This window comes from Lynx rufus, unplaced genomic scaffold (assembly GCF_022079265.1).
Source record: "Lynx rufus isolate CCGP_SWC_20201006 ecotype Redwood Valley unplaced genomic scaffold, mLynRuf1.p SCAF_6, whole genome shotgun sequence".
In the NCBI taxonomy this organism is placed as follows: domain Eukaryota; kingdom Metazoa; phylum Chordata; class Mammalia; order Carnivora; family Felidae; genus Lynx; species Lynx rufus.
This window is the reverse complement of record NW_025814878.1, coordinates 114036506-114052414: the sequence shown is the minus strand read 5'-3', so window position 1 is coordinate 114052414 and position 15909 is coordinate 114036506. Positions and strand designations below refer to the sequence as shown.

The 15909-nt window shown below is 40.6% G+C and overlaps 1 pseudogene; it reads right to left on the bottom strand.

Moving 5' to 3' along the window:
* Nucleotides 1–11255: 11255 nt before the first annotated feature.
* On the bottom strand, nt 11256–13843 carry LOC124529191 (diphthine methyl ester synthase-like; annotated as a pseudogene).
* Nucleotides 13844–15909: the final 2066 nt, after the last annotated feature.

The following is a 15909-nucleotide window of genomic DNA, read 5'->3' as shown; positions in this document are numbered from 1 at the left end:
TTAGAAACTATTAATGTGTTTTTCCCTTTGCACTTAGCAAGGAAATGACCTCCTTCTTATTTGGTTATGGCATCAATCTGTTTGTGAGGAGATTAAGATTGTTTCAGGAGGAATACTAAGAAGAAAAGAGCTAATATGCATTATTGAAATTCAAAATAGTTTTTTTTTCCAGCAAAACAATAGGCTTGAAAACTGGACTCTGTGAGAGAAATAATTTTCTATATTCACTTAGCTCCCATTTAACAAGATCTTGTTTTGTAATCTCTTAAATCTAGATTTGAAACTAGATTCAAATCTCCACCAAAGTAGGGGTAATTTAGTCTATTGTCTCTGATTTCCTCATCTACTCATGATGATGATAACACCTATATCAAAGGATTGTTTCCAGAATGAACTTCTGTCTTCTGAAGTGGGACTTAGGAAGTGGGCCAGGAAGCCAAGGATATGATATCGAAGGAATAAAAGAGAAGCCTGCCCTTTCCTTTCTTGGACATTGAAGAAGATAGCTAGAAGGTGAGAGTGAGATAAGAATCAAAGAGGCTTAACTTGCTTTTGTGGGAATGGCTTCAGAAATATCCAGAAAGAGAAGATATCATTGACGTTGGCACAAACTTGTGCCCAATGTAGATAAATGGACAAATCAGGGTAAACTGTCAGAGAGGGTCTAGTTTGTACTTCTAGTCCTCCAGTGATGAGTATTCAGTTGAGAGACATGGGCATGCCATGGAGAATGGTATGGCAGGAAGATCCAAACAGGAAACAGAGGCATGCAGTTTGGGTCAGAGCCTGGATGGGGGCCATGTCAAAATTCAAGGGGTCCACTGGGCTTTGCAGAGCTATGGGGAGGTTGAAGTCAGACCTAGTCAAGAAAGACATGTGAGGGGGCACCTGGGTGGCTCAGCCCATTAAGTGTCTGACCCCTGATTTCGGCTCAGGTCATGATCTGGCAGTTCATGAGTTTGAGCCCCACATTGGGCTCTGTGCTGACAGCACAGAGCCTGCTTGGGATTCTCTGTCTCCTCTCTCTTTGCTCCTCCTCCACTCATGCTCTCTCTCTTTCAAAAATAAATAAACTTAAAAAAAAAAAAAGAAAGAAAGACATGTGAGATACTGTAAGTGCTGACTTTAGCCAAAGGCCAGCAGGGGGAGAATGACCAAGTGCATATTGGCCCATAAACCAGAGGAGCCAAAGGACACATTGAGAGCACAAGGACCCCAATTCTCCTCATACACCCATTCCCGAGGAGATCACTTAAGCCTCTTCTCTCTCTCCATGCACTCTCACAGCTACTTGGAAAAAAGCCTGGGAAGAGGCAAGACCTCTGAGAAATCTGAGACTCTGAGCATTTTTACCTAGATAGATTAAAAAATATCTGAACAGCCTGTTTATTCTGTGGTATTGCACTGAAACAACTACAGCTTTTAATGCCACCCAGTGGATGAAGTTTGTAAGAAAGACCACATTGCTTATAGATAAACTATTTCTCCTCACATCTCTGAGTTGTAGTATAAGATAATTGACCCTATTAAGGAGCTTAGACATTGGTGGGACCCTCAAAATGGACTGCAATAGTCAGTTTTTGTTGTGTAACAAACAACTCCAAGATCTCAATGGCTTATAACAAAAACCACCTATTTTCATGCTTTTGGTGGTAGAAGTTGGCTATGGTTTGACTTATCCAAGTTGGGCTTCACAGGGAGTAGTAGGGCTTCAGACTTCTGATTATGTTCAGTTATTTAATCTGGGACCCAAGCTGGAGGGGCAGTGCATGTCTGGAATTTGCTCTTCTCTTAACACATCACAGGAGTGTAAGAAGCAAAGTCAAATCACAAAAGCACATTTAAAGTATATGTTTGTATCATGTTCTATGGCATTCTATTGGCCCAAGGAAAGTCACATAGCAAAAGGCATGGATGTATACTTAAATAAAGGGGAGGCAGAGAATTGGGAATAACAATCGAAACTGCCAGAGGACCACTGTTCCTTGCCCACCCCTCACTCCCAAGCAGTAATATTTCCAAAATGATGTGTGAATTCTAGGAGCAAAGTTTCCCGTGTGCAAAGAGTATCAGTGGAGAATCACAGAGGGCCCAAGGAGCCAGCATACCAAGCATGATGGAGCAGGATGAGGAAAGCCTAGGTCTTGGATGACATAGTTTAAGGTGTTTACCAGCCACCTACCTCCAGACCTTTTTGTAATATGAAATGAGTTAATATCTATACTGTTAGTTGAGTTTTCTGTCAGTTGCAGCTGAGTGTATCCTAACCAAAACTGGTTAGACTCTTATTAACTCTATTTTTCCTTGAGGCCTAGAGAAGTAAGTGCTGGAGGTTGGATTTGAACCCAAGTTTTGTCTACAGAGCACATGCTTTTACTTTACTATGATACCTTGCCCTCCAAGTCTTGTGTGAGGCTAAAGTCTCTTAGGTACATGTCAGCTGATTCAACGGGTAATGGAGTTAAATGCCTCCATGGTGAAAAAGCAGAAAGTCTGGGCATAGCAGTAAAAAATACCAACATGGCTTTGATCTGGCCCTGTAGCCATACAACTCAGAGAAGAGTCAGGGCCAGGCACCAGAGGATACTCAGATGTAGGGCTAGTCCTGAGGTTTCTCTGAGTTTTATGCAGGAAGAGATGTTAGGTGATGGTGACCTCACTCAACAATTTAATCAACCTACACACTTAAAATAAGCCCCCTCAAGCACCTGCTCCCTTCATCCCCCTCTTCTGCTTTGAAACAATGAAAAGGAAAATTGGCCAATAGCAAGTCTAAGCCATCAGTCCTCAAATCTATTCTATAGATCAAAATTTCTGGGCCACATGGAAATACCTCTCTAGGTAGATACCAGGAACTGACCCAACAATTGTATCCCACACAGTAGGTGTTCATGAAGGTTTACTGAATGAATGAACAAACCACAATATAGGATCAGGGCCTGATGAACCTCCCTGCAAGCCTAAAGATCTGTTGGCCAGTGTATTTAGAGTTATTGAAGCTCAAAGGTCTACCTGATATTAGTCAAAGTCATGTGAGACAGATCAGCTAGAATACCCAGGATATCATGTCTTTCCAGTGAGTAGATTTCTCATACCTCTGTCCAAGGAACTTCTTACTACTGAGGTACAGATGCAGAATAAACATGATAGTCACTGAGCATGAGTCAGAGGAGTGAGGACATGTTAGGCAAGTTTCCCTAGGGCCCCACAGAAGCCATTGAAACATGCCTGTCTTGACAGGATTTGGTAATTCTGAAAGTATAATTTAATTTCTCAGGCCTGGATACAATTTTATCACACAGTACAAGATAGATAGATAGATAAGTTATCAGATATATATATGTACATATATATATATGTGAATATATATGTATATATATATGTGAATATATATGTATATATATATCAGATATCTGATCTATCTATATCTATATATATCAGTTTAAATTATATATATATCAGTTTAAATTATATATATAATATATATATAAATTATATATATTATATATATAGACTAGACTAAATTATATATATATTATATATATATAGACTAAATTACATATATATTATATAATTTAAACTGATATTTTAATATATAATATATTATTATATATATTATAATATATATTATATTATATATTATATATAATTTAAACTGATTATATATATATATAAATTATATATATATTATATATATAATTTAAACTGATATTTTGAGGGACTCCTCCTATTAAGAGAAGTCTAGCCCTGTCCAAGCCCCAGCTTCTTGTCTGTAAGAGTACCTCCAGGGTCTTCCCCATAACCCTACATAGCACTTGGCTCTCAGGTGGCACAATGAATGCCCAGGATTCTAACAGAACTCCAGTGATGATGGGGTCCCTGGTGCTGACACATCTCTGTCCCCATCACTTTTTTTATACTGGGCTTCTGCACAGAGGGACCAGGGTGGGGCGTCCACCTCCTTCCATAGGCCTCTGCTTCCATAGCTGGTGCTGTGGTCTTTCTTAGTTCTTTTACTTGTTCTGAAGCAAAAGGGCTTCGCAGGGAGCTCAAATTTGCCCATATCCAAGAATAACTTGATTCATGTCCCATTTTGAGGCTATTTCTTTTACTCATTCACTTAATCAGTCAACAAATATTGATGGTCAACTTTGTGCCATCAGCGTGTGAAGCACAGGGTGTCTGCCTTCAAGCAGCTTGTGGCCCAGCTGAAAATATTAACATTTAGTGAAACATTACAATGAAATGTGAAGTGAGTTATGATAGAACAAATAAAATGTGCTATGAGGGATATGGAACAGGGACAGCTAATCTCATGTGACACAGTAAAGAGCTTCCTGAGGATATGAAGTTCACAGTGAGAACTGAAGGATGAATAGAAATTAGCCCAGTAAAAGAGTGAGGAGACTTAAAATTTTTTTTTTAATTTATTTTTGGGACAGAGAGAGACAGAGCATGAACGGGGGAGGGGCAGAGAGAGAGGGAGACACAGAATCAGAAACAGGCTCCAGGCTCCGAGCCATCAGCCCAGAGCCTGACGCGGGGCTCGAACTCACGGACCGCGAGATCGTGACCTGGCTGAAGTCGGACGCTTAACCGACTGCGCCACCCAGGCGCCCCCTTAAAATTTTTTTTAATGCTTATTTATTTTGAGAGAGAGAGTGTGTGTGTGAGAGTGGGGGAGGGGCAGAGAGAAAGAAGGATTGAGAGAGAGAGAGAGAGAGAGAGAATGAATCTCAAGCAGGCTCCACACTCAGCGTGGAGCCTGACTCGGGGGTTGATCCCACGACTGTGAGCTCATGACCTGAAGTGAAATCAAGAGTCTGACAGTTAATTAACTGAGCCAGGCACCCTGGGCCTTAAAAATATTCTTTTTAAATTAGGGCGCCTAGCTAGCTCAGCGGGTAGAGCATGTGACTCTTGATCTCTGACTAACAAGTTCAAGCCCCACTTTGGGCATAGAGATTATTAAAAAAGAAAAAAAAAATTAAAGAGTGTGGGGCCAAGGGGCTCACTGTTTTGTACAAATTATTTGAAGGTAGAAAAAACACTCCATGAGATTATTACTTGGATACAGAGTTATAACCGACATTAAAACAAAAACAGCATACACTTTCCCAGGGAAGAGAAAAAAGAGAGTACATTTTCAAATTATTTTATAATGCTCAATATAACTTTGTTAACATTAGACAAAGACAGTATAAGATAGGAAAACTATAGGCTAATCTCACTAACAAACATAGTTGGGAAAATCCTAAACAAGATTTTTGTAAATCTAACCCAGCTGTGTGTGTGTGTGCGCGTGCGTGCGTGTGTGTGTGTGTGTGTGTGTAAATCTAACCCAGCTGTGTGTGTACTGCTAACCTGACAATTAAAAAGGGGGGAAACCCCATAAATAATTATTGTATTATTTATAGGGATTTTATTTTCTACATACAAAACCCAATACACTATTAGAATTGATAGGAAACCTTAGAAATGTTACTGGATATGAGATTAATAAGCAAAAAAAACTGGTTTTCTTTATACAAGTGGCAGATTAGCAAGAAAATATAATTTTATAAAAGCCCTTTACAATACAATAAAGATTTGAAAGTAACTAGGGGATAAATCGAACAAAAATGTTCAAGAAATTTCTGAGAAAAATTATATCATTTTATTGAAATGTGCTAAAGCAGACCTAAATAAACGGAAAGTCATACCATGTTTTTGGATGAGAAGACTTAATATTACAATGGTGTCAACTCTCCCCAAAGTAATCTGTAAATCTAATGTAATTCTAATAAAAATCCCTAGTAATAGTTTTTCTGGATGTCACAAGCTGACTCCAAAATTTATATGGATGAACAAAGAGCCAAGAACAACTAAGATATCACAAGATATGTGCCTTACCATATATCAAGAATTATGGCGGGGTGCCTGGATGGCGTAGTTAGTTAAGCATGGGATTCTTGATTTCAGCTCACGTCACGATCTCTGGTTGTGAGATCAAGTCCCGCATCAGGCTCTGTGCTGATGGCACAGAGCCTGCTTGGGATTCTCTCTCTCTCTCTCTCTCTCTCTCTCTCTCTCCCTTTCTCTGTACCTCTTCAGCTCTCTCTCTCTCTCTCTCTCAAACTAAATAAATAAACCTTAAAAATAAATAAATAATAAATAAACACTAAAAAAGAATTATGGCAATTATTTAGTAATTAAAATAGTTGGGTACTGATACAGGGATAAACTCATAGGGCAATGGAGCAGAAAAGAAAGCTTAACAATAATTATGCATATGTATGGACATCTAATACTGACATAGGTAAGTTGTCCTTGTTCTGTGGATGGGATTGAGTATTCAATAAAATGCACTGAGACAATTGGTTTTCCATATGAAAAAATAAAATAAAGGGGCACCTAGGTGGTTCAGTCAGTTAAGCATCTGACTTCGGCTCAGGTCATGATCTCACGGTTCATGAGTTCAAGTCCCGCATCGGGTGAGCATGAACCCCACTTTGAGTGAGCCCTGCTTCTCTCTCTCTCTCTCTCTCTCTCTGCCCCTGACTCACTTATGCACTCTTTCTCAAAATAAAATAAAATAAAATAAAATAAAATAAAATAAAATAAAATAAAACTAGATTTCTATCTCATTTCATACAGAGAAAGGAGGCCCAACTGGATTAAAGTCCTAAATGCATTGGGGCGCCTGGGTGGCGCAGTCGGTTAAGCGTCCGACTTCAGCCAGGTCACGATCTCGCGGTCCGTGAGTTCGAGCCCCGCGTCAGGCTCTGGGCTGATGGCTCGGAGCCTGGAGCCTGTTTCCAATTCTGTGTCTCCCTCTCTCTCTGCCCCTCCCCCGTTCATGCTCTGTCTCTCTCTGTCCCAAAAATAAATAAACGTTGGAAAAAAAAAATTAAAAAAAAAAATAAAGTCCTAAATGCATAAAGCAAAAATTTTAAACTTTCAGAGAAAAATGTAGGGCAGTAGAATATTGGGATAAGATAGAATTTCTGCGTAAGATACTTGAAAAGCACAAGTCCAAAGGGAAAAAATTGATAAATTTGTCTATGTTAAAATTTAAAACTTCTGGGGCGCCTGGCTGGCTCAGTTGAAAGAGCATGTGACTCCTGATCTTGGGGTTGTTAGTTCAAGCCCCACGTTGGGTGTAGAGATCACTTCAAAATAAATCTTTAAAAAAAAAGAAATAAAAGTCATTATACGTGGAGTTTTGAAAAACAAATTAACAACAAAACATTGGTTACCTCGCCATACAGAGAAAGACAGATACCATATGGTTTCACTCTTATGTGGGTCCTGAGAAACTTAACAGGAACCCATGGGGGAGGGGAAGGAAAAAAAAAAAAAAAGAGGTTAGAGTGGGAGAGAGCCAAAGCATAAGAGACTGTCAAAAACTGAGAACAAACTGAGGGTTGATGGGGGGTGGGAGGGAGGAGAGGGTGGGTGATGGGTATTGAGGAGGGCACCTTTTGGGATGAGCACTGGGTGTTGTATGGAAACCAATTTGACAATAAATTTCATATATAAAAAAATAAACAAACAGGAGTGGATGAACAAAAAACAAAAACAAAAAACATTGGTTACCTCTGAGAAGGGTTTACAGAGTAGCCAAGCAATAGGATAATGAGGGAGACTTTTTATTGGTTACTTTTTAAAAAAAATTTTTTTTAACGTTTATTTATTTTTGAGACAGAGAGAGACAGAGCATGAACGGGGGAGGGTCAGAGAGAGGGAGACACAGAATCCGAAACAGGCTCCAGGCTCTGAGCTGTCAGCACAGAGCCCGACGCGGGGCTCGAACCCACGGACCATGAGATCATGACCTGAGCCGAAGTCGGCCGCTCAACCGACTGAGCCACCCAGGCGCCCCTGGTTACTTTTTTTTAAAGGGTGAAATTCAAATAGCATACAGTTAATCATTTTCACGTGTACAGTTTAGTGGTATTTAGTATATTCACAATGTTAATGTAACCACTACCTTTCTCTAATTTCAAACATTTTTCATCACCCCATAAACACGCTTCCTGTCCATTAAGTAATCACATTCCCCTTGACTTCATCACCCTGTAACCTCTACTCTGTTTTTTGTTTTAAGTTTATTTATTTATTTTGAGAGAGAGAGAGAGAAAGAGAGAGGGCACGAACACGCACACACAAGTAAGGGAGAGGGAGAGAGAGCTGTCAGCACATGGCCCTACACAGCGCCTTTGGATCTTGCAAACCCTGAGATTGTGACCTGAGCCAAAATCAAGAGCCAGACATTCGACTGACTGAGCCAGCCAGAGGCACCCCCCCGTCTTTTGTAAGTTTATTTTGCATTCTGTCTCTATGGATTTGCCTATATATATATATATATCGTATAAAAAGGAATCACACAATTTGACCTTTTGTATCTGGTTTCTTAGACTTAGCATAATTCAGCGTTCATCAAAGTAGCATGTATCTGTACTACATTCCTTTTTTATGGCTGAATACTTACTATTGCATTCTATGTATGTATCATAACGTGCTTATCCATTCATCAGTTGATGGACACTTGGGCTGTTTCCACCTTTTTGGCTATTAGAAAAATCGGTGCTATAAACATTCTTGTACAACTTTCTGTGTGTACATGTGCTTTTATTTCTTGGGTAAAATTGCTGGCTCATACCAAGAATAAACAAAGCTGGGCGCTACTTAAAGTGGGAAGGACAGATTTTAGTCAGTAAGATACTACTGCAGTGGAGAAAAGAGTCCCACATGCATGAAACTCAACTTTGATTCGTACAGAGGTAACTGGGCATTTTAAAGGGAGAATGAGGGAATAGGGAGGGGGGAGAGTGGCAACTTTGTAGAGTCAGGGAAGTGGAAAATTACAAAAAGCAGGCAGCAGGGGAGTTGGTCCGTGTGAAATCCATTTGGGTTTATTAACTGGTGCTTATCCAGGTTAGGCTTCTACCCTCCCAAAGAGGCTGAGAGGCAGGGGTCCTACCTTCAGGCATCAGCTGGAACAAACAGTAAATTCTTCTGGCAGCCTCAAGTTTTCTCAGGCAGGTGCTTTAAGGGGGTCAAGGGTCATTGCAAGGATGTGGCCTTGAGCTGTTAGAAACGATGTTAGCATTTGTTTAAGTCTTTATAGGTCTAGATTGAAAGGGTTTAGAGACACCTGGCTAGAGTTTGGTCAAGGAGAGAATCTTTTTTAGTCATATGGTAATTCTATATTTAACTTTTTGAAGAACCCTGGTTATCTTTGTGTGCCTTTTGAAATACATGTGAATATATTGCTATTCCAAAAATTAATAATAAAAGGCGCATTAATGTAGACGTCATATATAGGCATATAACCAAGAAGAATTACTATCTAGAATTTATAGAGAGCTTCCACAAATCAATATAAAAAAGACAATAAACCCCACAGAAAAAGTGAAGACAGGACAAAAGACAATTCCTCAAAGAAGAAGAAACAAAAACTGCCAATGAAAATAACGAGATAACACTTCACATCCATCAGATTGGCAAAGATAAGTCTGGTAATATCAAATGTGAGACTATGGGGCAATAAGGACCCTCTTACATTGGGTCAGAGAGTAAACTGGAAAAACCACTGTGGAGACCATTTGGCAATCTCTAGTGGAGGGGATAACACAATTCCATTTATACACTTTTAAAAAAATGTTTATTTACTTTTGAGAGAGAGAGACAGAGCTCGAGCACAGGAGGGGCAGAGAGAGAGAGACACAGAATCCGAAGCAGGCTCCAGGCTCTGAGCCATCAGCACAGAGCTTGAACTCACAAACCATGAGATCATGAACTGAGCTGCAGTTGGACACTTAGTGGACTGAGCCATCCAGGTGCCCCTCCACTTATAGACTTATACCCAAATTCTCCCACATTTGCACAAGAAGGTATACAGAAGTATGTTTATTGCAGCATTATTTTATATAGCAATCAGGTGGAAATTATTTTTTTTTAAATAAATGTCTGATAGGTCTACGTGGTTTATGCCATTTTTTTAAGTTTATTTATTTTTGACAGAGAGAGAGACACACACAGCATGAGTGGGGGAGGGGCAGAGAGAGGGAGACACAGAATCCGGAGTGGGCTCCAGGCTCTGAGCTGTCAGCACAGAGCCCAACGCAGGGCTCGAACTCACGGATCGTGAGATCCTGACCTGAGCCAAAGTCGGACGCTCAACTAACTGAGCCACTCAGGCGCCCCAATAAGGTGGAAATAACTTTAATATCCATAAGCGAAACAGTGATACATGATCTGTGATATATTTATCAAATTGAATATTATACTGCTGTGCTGTTCAATATGGTAGCCACAAGCCACACGGGACTCTTTACATTTAAATTTAAAAATTATAAATTTAAATTGAGTCAAATGAATTCTATGTTTTAAATTTCAAAGTTTGAATTCAGTTCCTCAATCACATTAGCTGCATTCAGATGCTTCAAGTGCTCAGTAGTGGTACCATATTGGACAGTGCAGATATAGAACATTTCCAGAAAGTTCTACTGGACAGCACTGTTATGGAACAGATAAAATGAGTCATCTGGGTCGACATGTTTCAAAATATATAAATCTCAAAAATATAAGGTTGATAGGAAAAAGCAGGCAAGCTGCACAGGGACACCTAGAGTGTCCCATTTAAATGCTCTCCCATTTAATACACACTCCCACTTAAATAGTTTGGAAATTAAAAACATTCATTGCCTTCAGAGATGGGAAGTGTGTGGTGAGGGATGAACTGGTTGGTATTTTTAACATACATCCTTTGCCTCTCTTAAATTTTGAATCATGCAATTATATCATCTATTCAAATATAGGAAAATAAATTCTGGCCCCAACCAGTTCAAGAAAAATGCTCAAGGCACGTACAGCCTGTTTGGACTTTGGCAAAACCATATTTATGGGTTACTTGTTGAAACCCATCCACCAGATTATCTTAAAAAAGAAACTCGTGTTTCCTTTCTGTGATATTTTACAATTGCCACAGAATGCAAAAAAAAATATTTGCACTGAAACGTCTCCAGCAAGACCTTGCTCAATCCTCTGTTGTGTTTCACGTGAAAATGAAAACCTGTGATCAAAAAAGTTTTGAAATCACTTGTAAAGAAAATGTGATGTGAAGATGAAACTAAACTGTAATGTGTTAGCAAATAAGTAAATCCAGTTTGAACACGTTAAAATGCTGTATGTTCTCACAGACCCATAAAAATACAGTAATGGTACAAAATAATTTGCGGGCCTGGCAATCATCACATTCAGGCTAGAGGCTACCTCTGAGGAGAGAGGAGGGCTATCTGGAAGGAGTACACAGGGGCATCAACTGAGTCTGTAGTATTTTACTTATTTAAAAAAAAACCAAACAGGACAAATTGTTAGTGTTGAATAAGGGGGTGGTGATCCCGTGAGGCTCACTATGGCTGTGCTATGTGGTTTTCTACTTATTTCTTGTTTTTTTTTTAATTTTTTTTCAATGTTCATTTATTTTTTGAGAGAGAGACAGAGAGACAGAGAGACAGAGTGTGAGCAGGGGAGGGGCAGAGAGAGAGGGAGACAAGGAATCCGAAGCAGGTTCCAGGTTCTGAGCTGTCAGCACAAAGCCTGACGCAGGGCTCGAACTCACAAACTGTGAGATCATGACCTGAGCTAAAGTCAGACGCTCAACCGACTAAGCCACCCAGGCGTCCCCTCCCCACCCCCCCGCCTTTTTAAACACTATAAACGCTTTATTAATCGCAAACCACCCCTGTGGGCCAAGTGGTCCTCCCAGACATCCAGGACCCAGCCACAAGTTCAGCGCAGCCTCTCGCTCTGACAGGGTGAGCACTTGGCCCTCGCGCCCAAGGCCTCTCACCTTGTGGAGGGTGGAACTGCTCCTGCGATCCGTGACCTCCACGCGCACCTGCGTGCACTGTCCCCACGAGCTGGTCCCACCCAGCACGTTGCCGAGCCTGGCCAGCTCGATAGGCTGAGCGGGGCTGGCCTCCGGGGTGACAGCGCGGCGGTCAGACGGAGAGCTCCTCATTTTGAAAGAGAAAGGAAGACAAGGGAGAACAATCATTTTAAGCTTTAAGTGGGAAGGCCTGGATGTGAGGGAGCACATTGCACTTCTGAGAAATTAAAAAACGCTTTGTAGCCGGATTTGCCCTGGAGAAGTCTGGCCACGTGGGCATGGGCAGCACACTGGACCATTTAAGCCGGGGTGGCAGAAAAACATAGGGAAGGGCTTCTTCATAAAGCAAATATAAGATCAGATATGAATTTTTCTTTGCAGAAGGGAAGCCTCTTTTTAATTAGCCAAGGGCTCACTAGATTTGGAAAACATCAAAAAGCTAAATACAATTCTCAAGGTGAATGCATTTTACATTGCACTTACTCCTCTCAAGATTCCGGCATCCAAAGGGAAGAAAATGCGTACCATTGTACATGCTGTGCTGAGTATATCACATCTGTGATCTCTTAATTTTTGTCATTGCCTCTCTATCTGCTCGTCTATCTGTACTCCTCACTGGGGTGAGTACTTCAAAAAAGGCAGGGACCATGTCTGTCCTGTTCACTGCTGTGTGCCCAGCGTCCCACACGGGGCCCCTGGCTCCATGCTGTAAAAAAGTATTCTCTTGGGGCGCCTGGGTGGCTCAGTCGGTTAAGCGGCCGACTTCGGCTCAGGTCATGATCTCACAGTCCGTGAGTTCGAGCCTGGCATCGGGCTCTGTGCTGACAGCTCAGAGCCTGGACCCTGTTTCAGATTCTGTGTCTCCCTCTCTGACCCTCCTCCGTTCATGCTCTGTCTCTCTGTCTCAAAAAAATAAATAAACGTTAAAAAAATGTTTTAAAAAGTATTCTCTTTTTGTTTTCTTTTGTTTTAATTGTTGAGTCAACATCTTTCTTCTTGGTCATTTGTTTTAAACTTATTAAATAAACCAAAAGAACTGTTCAGTGTGTTATACAAACACGTGTACAGGCATGTATGACTGAAATCAACCATCTAACAATAGAAAATGTCAATGTTCGGAGCCCATCAATGCTTGGGGATTCTGGGCCGTTTTCCCGTATGGAAAACAGGCTTAGCATCTCCATCTCCAACAGACGCATGTTGTCTCCTGTGATAATTAAGGAGTGAAATGGTCCTTCCAAGTTCATGGTGCATGTTTGCTGCAAGTGCTGGCTGCAATTTTCTGGTCCTTAGCTCCAACCCTGGCTAAGCTAACACAGTGTCTCTTTGGTGGCTGCTGATTCTTCTCATATTCTTTGATTCTGAACAATCTCCAGAAGTCGCTGGGCTGCTTGATTTTCATTCATACACCAAGGAGGTTTGTAAGTCTTCCTTCGATTAGATGTTCCAAAGACTACTCCTTTATTTCAATATCTAGTAAGCACGACGCCTGTGTGCCATTTTGTCTGTTCTTCACTTTGTCAAAAAAGCTTTCCAGTGTCCAAGTGCCTGTCCGGGAAACGATAGAACGTGGCTCTCCCAATTTATACAACTGTAAACCTAACTACAAAACAGCAGCCTAAGCATCTATTATGAGAGCATTTTGAATAACTCGATGAGAGATTCCCAGTTTTGTTGCTCTCAGAATGAGATCACTGTGTGTTGTAGCCCCAAATGGATCATCAACCATAGGGAATCGCTGATATCAGCATCCTTCAAAATATTATCTGCTTCTTGTTCCACTTCTTCTCTATAAGCAAGAATCAATTTTCTTCCATAAAACTCTTCCAGGGCTTTTCTTCCCTACTGTCAGGACTCAGGTATAGGCTTCCAGATACACTCAGCTGCAGCGTCTTACAACTCCCAGGCCCTTGGGTGTTGATGATTCTTGGCATCTCCCAGGCCCAAGCTAATCAGGTAACACATTTCAAAATCCAGGGGGAGGGAGACCACTAACTGTTGCCTTTCCAAAGAAGCAGTTACTGATGGGAGCCCTTCTTACACTGAATTTGTATTCTGGATAAAAAATGAAGCAAAATGTTATTAAGGGTAGTAGCACCTTTTTTTTTTTTTCTTTTATGACTGATTTTTTCTGAGGAGCACTGACCAAAGAAAGGAAGATGATTCTTTAGATCTAAAGGGTGTATCTTCCCTGGATCTTTGACATTGCTTTTCAGTGTGATAATGGACCTTACTCAGGGAGTGGCTGTCTCTTGGGAGGCTTACCCCTACAGATGGAGGGTGTGGTGGTGGTGAGTGATGCCTCCTTGGCAATGGGGACTGGAGACTGGAGAGGGAGGTCTTCGTATCTCCAGGGAGGGATCGTACGCATTCACTCCCTTTTTATTGACCAACTTGCATTTCCCATCAAAGAAATGACAGTAAAATATAGAAAGCCACATTTCTTTCATCTAACCCAACCTCTGGCCTACTTAAGTGACCAGTTATTTCCCAGTCTGGATATGAAAATTTCCTTTATGAGAAACTCTCTAGGACGTTCATTGAATACAGTTTGTAGTAGTGGAATTCTGTGATCCGGACACATGGTTAAAAAGGACATTCCCGTAGCAGCGTGAGGTGAAACCTGGATGATGCCTGGCCTCTGAAGATTCCTTCATGCCCAATGTCCCGTGGGCATTCTCATCCCCAATCTCATTTCCCCTCCTCTTCCAAATCTGTGCTGTTAGCTGTGTTTGGATAGTCTGGGAGAGTAGGGAGAAAGATGAGATGGCCAGAGAGAATCCAGCCATCTGTTTGTAGTTAATGTCAGGAGCTCTCTTATCTTTTTGAGAACTGGAAAGTCACTGGAGAAATAATTACCACGTGGACTAAAAATCTCTATTAGTTTTTGGGTAGAAAAATGCAAACAGGAATTTTCCAAGGTTCCCCATCCAATCTTTGTGTCCACAGAAACATCTCAACATTTCAGTGGATCCTTGGGGGGCCTGGGGGGGCAGATTTAATTCTCAGTCTCAGGGAAATCTTTTTAAAAGAATTTTTCATACCTAGGTACTATAGCCATGTTACATGACATTTGAAAATGTAGTGAAAAGTTTTGCATTTTGATTATTTTTCCCCACTCTTTTTCTTATGCATCCTCTTTTTTCCCAAACGCAATTTTGAATGTAGTGTATATACAAGTCCCCCCAGGGGGGCAGACTTCTTCACTCACCTTAAATCATAAATGCTCTCCTTTGTGGAGGATCTAGATGCAGTGATGTGTTTCTGAAAGCAAATGTGCTATAATACCTTTTTTTTTTTTTTTACTTGAATAACTAACAAGGAGGGATACTCTAGATTTGGAATCTAACTTGGCAAGATAATATGCAGATTTGATTAATTGTAACAAAATCAGCAAGGTCTCAAACAGGAAGCTATCAATATAAGGTGAATGCACAAATGTAATTTCACATAACAAATATAGTTTCAACACGAAGTAAACAAACACAATTTGCTATAACAAATAGTCTCGACAAATGCAATTTCCTTTCATAAAAAGCCTATCATCAAAGCCTTCAATTGTAGGTTGTAATTTCTGGAGTTAGAAATAGCCTATCCCAGAGGCTGCCTGATTTTATCCCACTTTTTAAAATGAAACGGAAAAGTAAATAAATAACTAACTAACTAAATAAATAAATAATAAAATGAGGGGTGCCTGGGTGGCTTAGTTGGTTAAGTGTCAGACTCTTGATTTCGGCTCAGGTCATGATCTCACGGTTCGTGAATCAAGCCCTACATCGGGCTCTGGCTGACAGTGCAGAGCCTGCTTGGGATTCTCTCTCTCTCTCTCTCTCTCTCTCTCTCTGCCCCTCCCCTCTCTCAAAAATACATAAACTTTAAAAAATAAATTAAAAACATAAAATAAAATGGTAGTTACACTTTAACTAGAAACAGAGCATGCCAAAAATAATTTTGGAAAAGCTTCTTCCCCTTGGCCAAATGTTGGCCCATTGTACTTGATACATACTGTCTGTACCTATATCTGTACCCGT